The sequence below is a fragment of the Aulonocara sp. 'chitande type north' Nkhata Bay genome, linkage group LG4 (assembly GCF_057382095.1).
Source record: "Aulonocara sp. 'chitande type north' Nkhata Bay isolate Kocher_YH1m ecotype deep benthic linkage group LG4, A_spYH_male_GT1.1, whole genome shotgun sequence".
Taxonomy (NCBI): Eukaryota; Metazoa; Chordata; class Actinopteri; order Cichliformes; family Cichlidae; genus Aulonocara; species Aulonocara sp. 'chitande type north' Nkhata Bay.
The window spans coordinates 23,219,133-23,231,713 of record NC_141347.1 but is presented as its reverse complement, the minus strand read 5'-3'; the positions used below and the strand labels follow the sequence as shown (position 1 = coordinate 23,231,713).

Genomic DNA, 12,581 nt, shown 5'->3' with positions numbered 1-12,581 from the left:
TTTCTTTCACTTTGGTGGTATGTGCATTTCTTTTAACAACAGGGTAAAACAACCAACATTGCAAAAAAATGTTTTATACCTAAAATAAATACACATACTTTTATTTAAGGTTTCAAGGTTCTCATGGGCCATGTGAAAGTCATTTTAGAAGAGTTATTCTTTTTGCAGAATGTGAATGCTACCTGACAAAAAAAAACAAAACAAAAAAATGTTGGAGAAGTGGAGGCTAAAGGACGGCAGAATACTAAATGCATAAAACTAAAGGAAAACTCGCTGCTCAAAAGTTTCACAACACCCCAGTGATCGTGGAAATCACCAGCTCATTTCTGATGGAGGCTTTAACATGTGAAGACGGGAGCCTATTTGTAAAATCTGTTCATCTACATATCAGTCTTTCATGGAGTTTTACATTCACCCAAAGACACATACACTAACTAAAACTGAGTGTAAACATCTGGGTACAAATCCACACAATGCAACACAATGTCAAACAAGGAAAGTCTAGAAAGGCACAACACGCCTTTTATTCCATACATTTTCAACAAACATATTTTCACAGAGCCTTTTGTTGTCACAGTTCCAGGGTGTAAAAACCAGTCACAACCATATTCCAGAGAAGTGGACAGCATCAGAGAAGCAAAACAAGCAGACTTTTAAAGAAGTGATGAGCGCCTCTGTTGTCTCTCCACTGAAATGGTTTTTGAGCTAAATCACAACATTCATCTCTTCAGAAATGTGTTTATATGAGGCAAACTTTAATGGCTTTATGTTCCAGGATTTGACCATTTTCTGTAAAATTTAATAAAATATTACTTTACTCTTGGTCCCCTTTTTTTAGGGATCAAAGCACTGATTCTGTCTGAATCCTCAAGACTTAGGAGAGCTTTTTGTCAATGCTCTCCTCTGCAATGGAATTAAGTTACAAAATCACATAAAAAAAAGTGTCACTGTGGCATTTGTTGTGGAGTAGTATTTTGTTTTTACCAAAACCAAAACTGTAATGAAATACTTTAACTTCAAATCTGTGAATCAGCTCACTGAAATGCCATTCAGTCAATTTATCCTGGACAAAATTACATGTCTTCATCCACAGTTCAGTGGAAACAAACATAGCATATCCCACATTAATGAAACAAACTTGTTTCTACAAAAAAAAAACAACAACAAACAAACAAACTAAAAAACAACAACAAACAAAAAAACAACAACACTGGCTTCATTATCTATAAATATTCTTCTAGTCTCTTTTACTACTCTTTTGGTAATCAGTATGAATCTCCAAGATTTAGAAAAGCCTCCCTGTTAATGCCTTCATCTGAAGTAATTCCAAAAACATGAGATGCAGCTAACATTTTCAGACGTTTATATTCATCAGCTTTGGATATGGAAGTTTTTTGTTTCCTGTTAAAATGGTAAATGGCCTGCATTTGTATAGCGCTTTACTAGTCCCTAAGGACCCCAAAAGCACTTTACACTACATTCAGTCATTCACCCATTCACACACTGGCAATGGCAAGCTACATTGTAGCCACAGCTGCCCTGGGGCGCACTGACAGAGGCGAGGCTGCCGGACACTGGCGCCACCGGACCCTCTGACCACCACTAGTAGGCAGACATGGGGTTAGTATCTTGCCCAAGGATATTTGGCATGCAGCCAGGAGGCAGCCTGGGATCGAACCACCGATCTTCTGATTAGTGGCTGACCTGCTCTGCCACCTGAGCTACAGCCACCCCACCCCAGACTTCATTATAGTCATACATTATATGGAGATTTTTTATTAACATTACAGGGAGTGCAGAATTATTAGGCAAGTTGTATTTTTGAGGAATAATTTTATTATTGAACAACAACCATGTTCTCAATGAACCCAAAAAACTCATTAATATCAAAGCTGAATGTTTGTGGGAGTAGTTTTTAGTTTGTTTTTAGTTTTAGCTAACAAGCTGATCTACAATACGGCAGCAGTGATCAGTGAGATGCTTGGCTACAAGTTGAACAGCCACAAGGAGCAGTACCCTCCATGGAGAAGGAGGCTAGAGGGCAAGATCAAAGTAGCACGGAGGGAGGTTAGCCAACTAACAGAGTTGCAGAAAGGTGCGACAAAGAAAGTGCATAAGAAATACAGCAAGCTGTCCATACCTGAGGCCTTGGAAACTGCCAAGCAAAGACTCACAGCCTTGGCCAGTCGCTTGAGGAGGTACACCAGAGAGATAGAAGGCAGGAGAATAAACCAGCTGTTCTCCACAGAACCAGCAAAGGTGTACTCTCAGTGGCAAGGGAACAATAATAAGAGAACAGCACAACCAAGGCTGGAGATGGAGCAATACTGGAAGAGCATATGGGAGAAGGACGCAACCCATAACGGCAATGCTCAGTGGCTAGTGGATCTGAGGGCAGACCATAGCGACCTCCCTGAACAGGGTCCAGTAACCATCACAGTGGCAGATATCCAAGAAAGGGTCTCCAGTATGAAGAGTTGGACAGCACCAGGGCCCGACATGGTTCACGCCTACTGGCTAAAGAAGCTGACTGCACTCCACAAGCGTCTGGCAGCACAAATGAACCAGCTGCTAGTTAACGAGGGACACCCGGAATGGCTAACCGAAGGTCGGACGGTCCTGATCCCCAAGGACCCCAAGAAGGGACCGGTCCCCTCCAACTACCGACCAATAACCTGCCTCAGTACTACATGGAAGCTCCTGTCAGGCATCATATCGGCTAAGATGAACAGGCACATGGTACACAGAAAGGAATTGGCAAGAATACCAGAGGCGCAAAACACCAGCTACTGGTAGACAGAACAGTCAGCCAAGACTGCAAGACCAGACTGACCAACCTGTGCACTGCCTGGATTGATTACAAGAAGGCCTATGACTCAATGCCCCACAGCTGGATACTGGAATGCCTAGAATTGTACAAGATCAATGGGACCCTAAGAGCCTTCATCAGGAACTCAATGGGGATGTGGCGTACAACACTAGAGGCCAACTCCAAGCCCATAGCACAAGTCACCATCAAGTGCGGGATCTACCAAGGAGATGCTCTGTCCCCACTGCTGTTCTGCATAGGCCTGAACCCCCTCAGTGAGATCATTAACAAGACTGGCTACGGATACCGACTACGGAACGGAGCAGTTGTCAGCCACCTCCTGTACATGGATGACATCAAGCTGTATGCCAAGAGTGAACGAGACATCGATTCACTGATCCACACTACCAGGCTATACAGCAATGACATTGGAATGTCGTTCGGACTGGAGAAGTGTAGGGAGAGGGAAGGTAGTCAGAACTGAGGGGATTGAACTACCAGAAGGCAACATTGCAGACATAGAGGACAGTTACAAGTACCTGGGGATCCCGCAGGCGAATGGGAACCATGAAGAGGCCACTAGAAAAGCTGCAACCACCAAGTACCTGCAGAGGGTCAGGCAAGTCCTGAGGAGTCAGCTGAATGGTAAGAACAAGATCCGGGCCATCAACACGTACATGATCAGGTACCCTCCTGGGGTAATAGGCTGGCCAAAGGAGGAGATAGAAGCCACTGACATCAAGACAAGAAAGCTCCTTACCATGCATGGAGGGTTTCACCCCAAGTCCAGCACCCTGAGGCTGTACGCTAAGCGGAAGGAAGGGGGCCGGGGACTGGTGACTGGTGAGTGTCAGCACCACAGTCCAGGATGAGACAACAAACATCCAAGAATACATCACGAAGATGGCCCCAACTGACCAAGTGCTCAGTGAATACCTCAGGCAGCAGAAACCCAAGAAAGAGGAGGGAGACAAGGAACCATCATGGAAGGACAGGCCCCTGCACGGTATGTACCACCGGCAGATAGAGGAGGTGGCTGATATCCAGAAATCCTACCAGTGGCTGGACAAAGCTGGACTGAAAGACAGCACAGAGGCACTAATCATGGCAGCACAAGAACAAGCTCTGAGTACAAGATCCATAGAGGCTGGGGTCTATCACACCAGGCAAGACCCCAGGAGCAGGCTGTGTAAAGATGCCCCAGAGACAATCCAGCACATAACAGCAGGGTGCAAGATGCTAGCAGGCAAGGCATACATGGAACGCCATAACCAAGTGGCCGGCATAGTGTACAGGAACATCTGTGCCGAGTATAACCTGGAAGTCCCGAGGTCAAAATGGGAGATTCCCCCAAGGGTGGTGGAGAATGACCGAGCTAAGATCCTGTGGGACTTCCAGATACAGACGGACAAAATGGTGGTGGCTAACCAACCGGACATAGTGGTGGTAGACAAACAGAAGAAGACGGCCGTAGTGATCGATGTAGCGGTTCCGAATGACAGCAATATCAGGAAGAAGGAACACGAGAAGCTGGAGAAATACCAAGGGCTCAGAGAAGAGGTCCCCGTGGTAATCGGAGCACTAGGTGCGGTGACTCCCAAGCTAGGCGAGTGGCTCCAGCAGATCCCGGGAATAACATCGGAGATCTCTGTCCAGAAGAGCGCAGTCCTGGGAACAGCTAAGATACTGCGCAGGACCTTCAAGCTCCCAGGACTCTGGTAGAGGACCCGAGCTTGAAGGATAAACCGCCTGCAGGGGCGTGCTGGGTGTGTATGTATGTGTGTGTGTATGTATATATACTCCCCCCCCCCAACATTTACTTCAAATTGTTTACAATTTGGGATCTCAGTGTTCAATATATATATCTCAAGTATGTCAAAAAACAAAAGGGAATTGTTCTAAAAAATAACCATAACCTGAAAGATGTTTTTCATACAGGCCAGTAGCCCGAGGGAGGGTCTAAGCTTGCACAGTCCTTGTGTAATTTACTAGGGGATGGAACATAAACCATGGGCCTTTTTCATTGTTTTGTTCATTTCTTTTTTAAATAATCTAACTTTTTGTGTTTGCTCTCCTGGTTTGCCATTTATCCTTCAAGTATGAAAGGCTTTGAGCTAAAAGGGAAAAGCCTCTTTTCTTTTTAGTGCTTGTTTATTTCGAGTTATTGTCATGTTTGTGAAAATAAATTTTTCATTTGGAAAAATGTCAACATGTGGTCATTTTTCATATATGTATTATAAAACACACAACTACATATTAGTTTGTTTGATTTTTTTAAACTTAGACCAGTGAAATACAATAACATTCATATTTAATTTTAAGTACATTTTTGATGAAGTTCAGTTTACAAAATTAAGTAGTTTGAACAAAATTTTGGATTAAATGACCATCTATATTTCAGTTACATTGACCAAGCAAGTCAATGTTATTTTTTTTGTGTGGTTTTCACTTAACCTTACATTTGTTTTGTTTTTTGTGATTAATATTTTATTGTACTTTTAGAACACTACAGTCCACCGCAGAGACAGATTACATCACATAAAAAAAACATCAGCACAGCAGCAGAACAGTAGAGAATACCAAACCAAAATGGGGGGGGGGCAAACAAAGCAAGAGATAAACAAAAACATGAAAAAAAACAACAACAAAAAACAAACAAACAAAAAAGAAACAAAAACAGCCAGCCTTTGACTATGTGGGTCTTGCTGCATGCCAAACTCTGACATCCCTGAAAGTGCTTTGTCAGAATTCCAATGTCTATCCCACTCTAAGTTCTAGTCTGTTCGTTTTATTCTGGACAGATATGGATCCCACTTCAGATGGAAACTCTCCACTTTATTCAGGAGCCTGTATAAGAGTTGTTCTAGTGCAGTGAGTCTCCCTAATTGAATATGCCATACAGAGACAGGTGGGGTGGAAGGGGCCTTCCACTGAGAGATAATGAGTTTACGCCCCAGCATCAATGCAGTCTGTACCCACTCAGCAGCCTTAGGCGGAGCATATTTAAGGAGTGATGGGTCCCCCAAAACAAATAGTCTTGGTGAAAAAGGAATATCCCATCGTATGGTTGATTTGATAAAGTCATGTATCTCAGTCCAAAAGATTTGGGTTTTAGGACAGCTCCAAATCACATGGGTCAATGTGCCTACCCCAGTCTGACATCTCCAGCATTCAGGGGACTGTATGAGGTTCGCCCTATACAGTCTGTGTGGCGACCAGTAAATTCGGTGTAGTCATTTGAATTGGATTAGTCTCGTTCTAAGTTCCCTGGACACCTTTTAACTATTCTGCAAAATTGTAGTCCATTCCTGATCTGTAAAAGCCACACCAAGGTCAGATTCCCAAGCTAACCGGAGAGCGGGTAGCCCTTTACTCGTGCCCTTAACAAGCATTGAGTAATATTTAGAGATTTCACGACCCCCCCCCACCCCCCCCCCCCCCCCCAAAAGATTTTTTTGATGTAGCTGAGATATTCAATAGTTGGAGGTGGTGTGGAGGAGGAACCAAAGGTTTTGAGCAATAAGTGCCGGAGCTGCAAGTACCTCCAAAACTGACTTTGTGGCAACTGAAACTGTGCTTTAAGGTCGTTGAAGGACTTGAGAATTCTCCCCTGATACAGGTCTCCGAGAACAAGTAACCCTCTCTGGACCCACAGTCTCCAGAAAAACGGCGACTTATTAATGCAGAGTTTGGGATTGAGCCATATGGAGGCCTCAGTATGAAGGTGGGAGTTAAAATTTAGTAGCAAGGCCACCTTCTTCCAGACCGTCTGGAGAAAAGAAAGAATGGGGTGGGTTTGTATATCTGGTGGGAGCTTGGTGGTTAAAATGTGCATCAGAGGGAGTGGTGAGCACAAAGTACTCTCCAGACTAAGCCATGGGGGGGCTCGTTCTGGAGGGAGAGCCCAGTGAACCATGTGTCTCAGACTGAAAGCATAATGGTAAAATAGTAGATTTGGGACCCCCAGGCCACCCGACTCCACTGGTTGCTGTAGCTTTTTAAGCTTTATTCTAGGGCGTCTGTTATTCCATATGAATTGGTTGCATAATCTGTCAAATTGATGAAAATATTTTGATGGGATTTCTAGCGGGAGTGTTTGTAGTAGGTAATTAAATTTTGGAGCACAATTCATTTTGATGATGTTAACTTTACCCCAAAGGGTGAGAAACAAAGGGGACCATCTAATTATGTCGGTTCTGAACTTGTCCAATAGGGGTTCAAAATTAGCCTGAACTATGTTGTATAACAAACGGGGGAATGTAATGCCCAAGTATTTAATACCAGTCTGAGGCCAGCTGAAATCCCCTGGCTGGAACAGGGTTTTGGGGCAGAAGCCTGTCAGAGGGAGCGCTTCAGACTTTGACCAATTTACCCTATATCCTGATATATTAGAGAACCGGTTAATAATTCTTAAGAGAGCAGGTAGAGAGCGTTCTGGCTGCGATATTAGGACCAGGGCGTCATCAGCATAGAGCATCAATTTGTGATTATTATTGTGGACCTGGATACCTGGAAAATCAGGTTCTCTACGTATTGTCGCTGCCAGAGGCTCTAAAGCTAAAGCAAAAAGCAGAGGACTCAGTGGACAGCCCTGTCTTGTACCTCTGTGGAGGTCGAAGGACTGTGATATAATACGGTTTATTAGTATTGATGTTGTAGAGAAGTTTGACCCACCTTAACCTTACATTTGTTTTTAACTCATGAGTTCTGTTATATTTGCTCAATTTTTTCGTGTTTGTGTAACTACTACAATTATTCATTTCAACTTAATTTCTTTAAGCTTTAGTTATTCAATTGATCAAGTATATTGAACAGTTTTGACTGGTTTCCAATCTACTCAATATTTTTAAGTGTAAAAGTGTTGCATCAAAAATGTTAAGTAAATGTGAGTTTTAGTTTTTAGAGTGCATCACCTCTTTTCCAAGTGTCCTATTCCACCCACTGCACACACCCAAAGCAAACAACCTCATGCAAATAGAATACACCATATTTACTCAAAAGCAAAATGAAGCTTGAACCACTTGCTGAACACAGGGTATCTGATGGCCTGATATCATACCAATGTTCTCTAGTGTTCTCTGTCATTCAATATTCTCACTGCGATCCTCCTTTTCTTTAATTTTTTGCTCCTTGTTATAATTTCTGTTGGGAATTCGAGTGATATTGTGTGATGGAATTGTGCAAAACATATCTTAGATATTGTCATGGTCCCCGTGCCTGCTCGGCTGGCCCTGTGTGGCTACATGTTATGTTTTGTCTTTTCTCTCTCTCCTCTCTCTCTGCTCGCTGCCTGGGCGGAGCTCATTGTGAGCTCCCGGCCTCCACCACCTGTAGGCAATCACCTGTGGCTCCTCACCTTGTTTGCTCCCGCTACTTAAGGCAGTGACTGAGAGCACCTCGCCGCTGGACTATTGAATAACGCTCGTCAGTGCTACTTTAGCCTCAGCCAGTTTTGAGCTCTGTCCGTGAAAGTTCCGTGCTAACCCTTGTTCTCTGTATGCAGATTTCTCGTGTTTGGTTTGGAGACTCTGGACGCTTTTCCCGACCCCGCTCTGCACCCCTGGGAACCCTGGCCCCCTTCTCCTTCACCTGTATATAGTGCACCTGGAGTGTGTAAATAAACCTGTTTTTCTGAGATTTCAGTCTGCGCCGAGTCCTCCCTGCTCCTCCGTGACAGATATCATAGTTTTTAAAGAAAGATTTAAAAATCATTTGATCTCAAAATCATCTAAATTGCCTATAGGTGTGAATGGTTGTTTGTCTCTGTGTGTTAGCCCTGCGACAGACTGGTGACCTGTCCAGGGGATGGACATAGTTATGATTAAGTGATAATGCCTGTGGTAATGACTGCTTCCCTGCTAGACAACAGAAGTAATGTTTTTAATAATTGTTAAACTTGTGATGTAGTGAAAACCCTACTTACTCTAAAGTGAGGCCAGTCATCTCTGAAAGGTTTACAAGATAAATCTTAAAGGTCAAAAGGGGATCAGTTTTTCTTAACTGGCTTGGCGCATTTCTCCAAATATTAATCGCTCCCGCAACAGTAACACATCATGTTTGACCACAAAAAAACTCCAACCCAATTTTCCAACTCAAATATGCAAAGTTTTCATGTCAAAGAATAAGAAATTGTCACTAAAAACGAGAGGCTAATCTGATACTGTGTAAAAAATCATGAATAAAATATAATAAAGATAAAAAATATAAAAGATACACAGAAAATATCTTTAGTTTTATCCAATATCATTTCAGAGTGTGATGTAAATCTTGTACTCTGGCTAAGATGTTCGTTAACCTATAATCTGCATAATGTAAACTGTAATTTTTGTGGTGTGTTTTAAACTACAGTGGTGTGAAAAAGTATTTGCCCCCTACCTGGTTTCCTTTTTTTTCTTGTATGTTTGTCACACTTAAATGTTTCAAATCATCAAACAGGCGACATAAGTTTGGATTTTTTCCCTCTTAATAATAAACACCTTCATTAAGAAACTCCATTTTGTTTACTTGTATTATTTTTGTCAAATTTTTTTATTTGTTTGCTGTTCTGAAACACTGAAGTGTGACAAACACAAAAAATGAAAATGAGGAAGGGGAGCAAACTTGTCTCACCACTGTATGTTGGTCCTGCAACGCAATTTTTTGGTGGTTTTAGGGTAAAAAGATCGGGCTATAAAAAATGTTTCCATTTTATGACTAAAATAAATATTTTCTTGCACTTAAGATTTATTGAACAGTACACAATATCAAATACATGCATTCTTTTAGAATCATTTCAGATAAGGAAGCAAGAAAACTAAGTGATATATTAGATGCATCACAATGTGCTGGAGTAAAAACGCAGTTGTGGGACTGCAACCGGAGGCAAAATAAACAATGTGACCACCAGTGAGCTTTAATAATTGATAAATTGTCAAACGAGCAAAATCCCAAATACATGCCCTGCAAAGGCCAGGTTTGTTTGCTTATAGAGATATTGAAAGGGCTATACACTTCAGCTTTACAGTCATTTAAAGAGCTTCCTGCTTTTGCTTTACAGTCATTCACAGAGCTGTATGCTTTTGTTTTACAGTTACTTAGAGGGCTGCATGCTTTTACCGTACAGCCGTTTAAGGAGCTGCACACTTTTATCTTACAGCCCCAGAAAGGGCCCCAGGCCTTTGCTTTACAGCGCTCCAAAGAGCTGCATGCTTCTGTTGTACAGCCGTTTAAAGGGCTGCACACGCCCCGAAGCAGTCCAGTTAAACGTAGCTGCATGCTTATGCTGCACAGTTAAAGGCAGCTGCATAACAAGAAGTGTCCTATGCCCATACTTTAGCAGTGCCATAACACTATCAAAGGTTTCTTCCTGATCCTCAGTGTTACGTTTTCAAACAGTATTAATCAACATGTGTTCATACAACAACTGGCACAAATCTTTCATTAATACAATGGTAGATATCCATCCATCCATCCATCTTCATCTGCTTTATCCGGGGCCGGGTCATGGGGGCAGCAGCCTAAGCAGAGAAGCCCAGACCTCCCTCTCCCCAGCCACCTCCTCCAGCTTATCCGGGGGAACACCAAGGCGTTCCCAGGCCAGCCGAGAGATATAATCTCTCCAGTGTGACCTGGGTCTGCCCCGGGGCCTCCTCCCAGTGGGACATGCCCGGAACACCAACCCCAGGAGGCGCCCAGCAGGCATCCTTGTCAGATGCCCAAACCACCTCAGCTGGCTCCTTTCGATGTGGAGGAGCAGCGGCTCTACTAAGAGGCCCTCCTGGATGGCCGAACTTCTCACCCTATCTCTAAGGGAGAGGCAAGCCACCCTTCGAAGGAAGCTCATTTCCGCCGCTTGTATCCGCAATCTCGTTCTTTCGGTCACTACCCACAGCTCGTGGCCATAGGTGAGGGTAGGGACGTAGATCGACCGGTAAATTGAGAGCTTCGCTTTTACACTCAGCTCCCTCTTCACCACGACGGACCGGTGCAGCGTCCGCATCACTGCAGCTGCCGCACCACTGCAGCTGCCGCACCACTCTGTCTGTCTACCTCCGGCTCCCTTCTCCCATTACTCGCGAACAAGACCCCGAGATACTTGAACTCCTCCACTTGGGGCAGGAACTCATCCCCAACCCGGAGTGGGCACTCCACCCTTTTCCGGCTGAGAACCATGGCCTCAGATTTGGGAGGTGCTAATCCTCATTCCCGCTGCTTCACACTGGGCTGTGAACCGTTCCAGTGCGATCTGGAGGCCTTCACTCAATGAAGCCAACAGAACCACATCATCCGCGAAAAGCAGAGATGAGATTCTGAGGCCAACGAAGTGAAAGCCCTCCGCCACTTGGCTGCACCTAGAAATCCTGTCCATAAAAATTATGAACAGAATCGGTGACAAAGGGCAGCCCTGGCGGAGCCCATCACCCACCGGGAACGAGTCCAACTTATTGCCGGCAATGCGAACCAAGCTCTTGCAACGGTTGTATAGGGATCGAATGGCCCGTAGCAATGGGCCAGACACCCCATACTCCTGCAGCACCTCCCACCTCCAAGGGACACGGTCGAATGCCTTCTCCAAGTCCACAAAACACATGTAGACTGGTTGGGCAAACTCCCATGCACCCTCAAGTATCCTTGAGAGGATAAAGAGCTGGTCCAGTGTTCCATGACCAGGACGAAAACCGCATTGTTCCTCCTGTCTCCGAGGTTCGACTAGCGGACGAACTCTCCTTTCCAGCACCCTGGCATAGACTTTCCAAGAGAGGCTGAGGAGTGTGATCCCCCTGTAGTTGGAACACACCCTCCGGTCTCCCTTCTTAAAGATGGGGACCACCACCCCGGGCTGCCAGTCCAGGGGTACTGCCACTGATCTCCACGCAACATTGTAGAGGCGTGTCAACCAGGACAGCCCCACAACGTCCAGAGCCTTCAGGAACTCGGGGCGGACCTCATCAACACCAGGGGCTCTGCCACCAAGGAGATGTTTAACTGCCTCAGTGACCTCACCCCCGGAAATTGGCGGGTCCTTCCCCTCATCCCCAGACTCTGCTTCCTCCTCGGAAGACGTGTCAGTGGGACTAAGGAGGTCCCCGAAGTATTCCTTCCACTGCCTGACAATTTTCTCAGTTGAAGTCAGCAGCGCTCCGCCAGCACTATACACAGTGCAGGTAGAGCACCGCTTTCCCCTCCTGAGACGCCTGACGGTTTGCCAGAATCTCTTCGAGGCAGTCTGAGTCTTTTTCCATGGCCTCTCCAAACTCCTCCCACACCCGAGTTTTTGCTTCAGCCACTGCCCGAGCCGCATTCCGCTTGGCCTGTTGATATCTGTCGGCTGTCTCCGGAGTCCCACAGGCTAACCAAGCCCGATAGGACTCCTTCTTCAGCCTGGTGGCTTACCACCATGGCAGGCACCAACCACCTTGCGGCCACAGCTCAATGCAGCAGCTTCGGCAATGGGGACGCTGAACATGGTCCATTTGGCCTCAATGTCCCCAGTCTCCCTCAGAATGCTATTGAAGCTCTGCCGGAGGTGTGCGTTGAAGATCTCGCGGACTGGGGCCTCTGCTAGACTTTCCCAGCACACCCTCACTATGCGTTTAGGTGCACCAGGTCTGTCCAGCGTCCTACCCCGCCACCTGATCCAACTCACCACCAGGTGGTGATCAGTTGACAGCTCAGCCCCTCTCTTTACCCGAGTGTCCAGAACATATGGTCGCAGGTCTGATAACAAAATCGATCATCGACCTGCGGCCTAGAGCGTCCTGGTGCCACGTGCACTTATGGACACTCTTATATT

General features: G+C 45.2%; 2 protein-coding genes across 5 annotated transcripts in view; both read left to right on the top strand.

The window, feature by feature from the left end:
- Window positions 1-12,581, top strand: part of LOC147332585 (nuclear GTPase SLIP-GC-like) — a 144,018-nt gene that overhangs the window by 14,993 nt on the left and 116,444 nt on the right. The window lies entirely within an intron of this gene.
- Window positions 1-12,581, top strand: part of LOC147332586 (nuclear GTPase SLIP-GC-like) — a 145,074-nt gene that overhangs the window by 47,361 nt on the left and 85,132 nt on the right. The gene's annotated exons all lie outside the window — the stretch shown is intronic.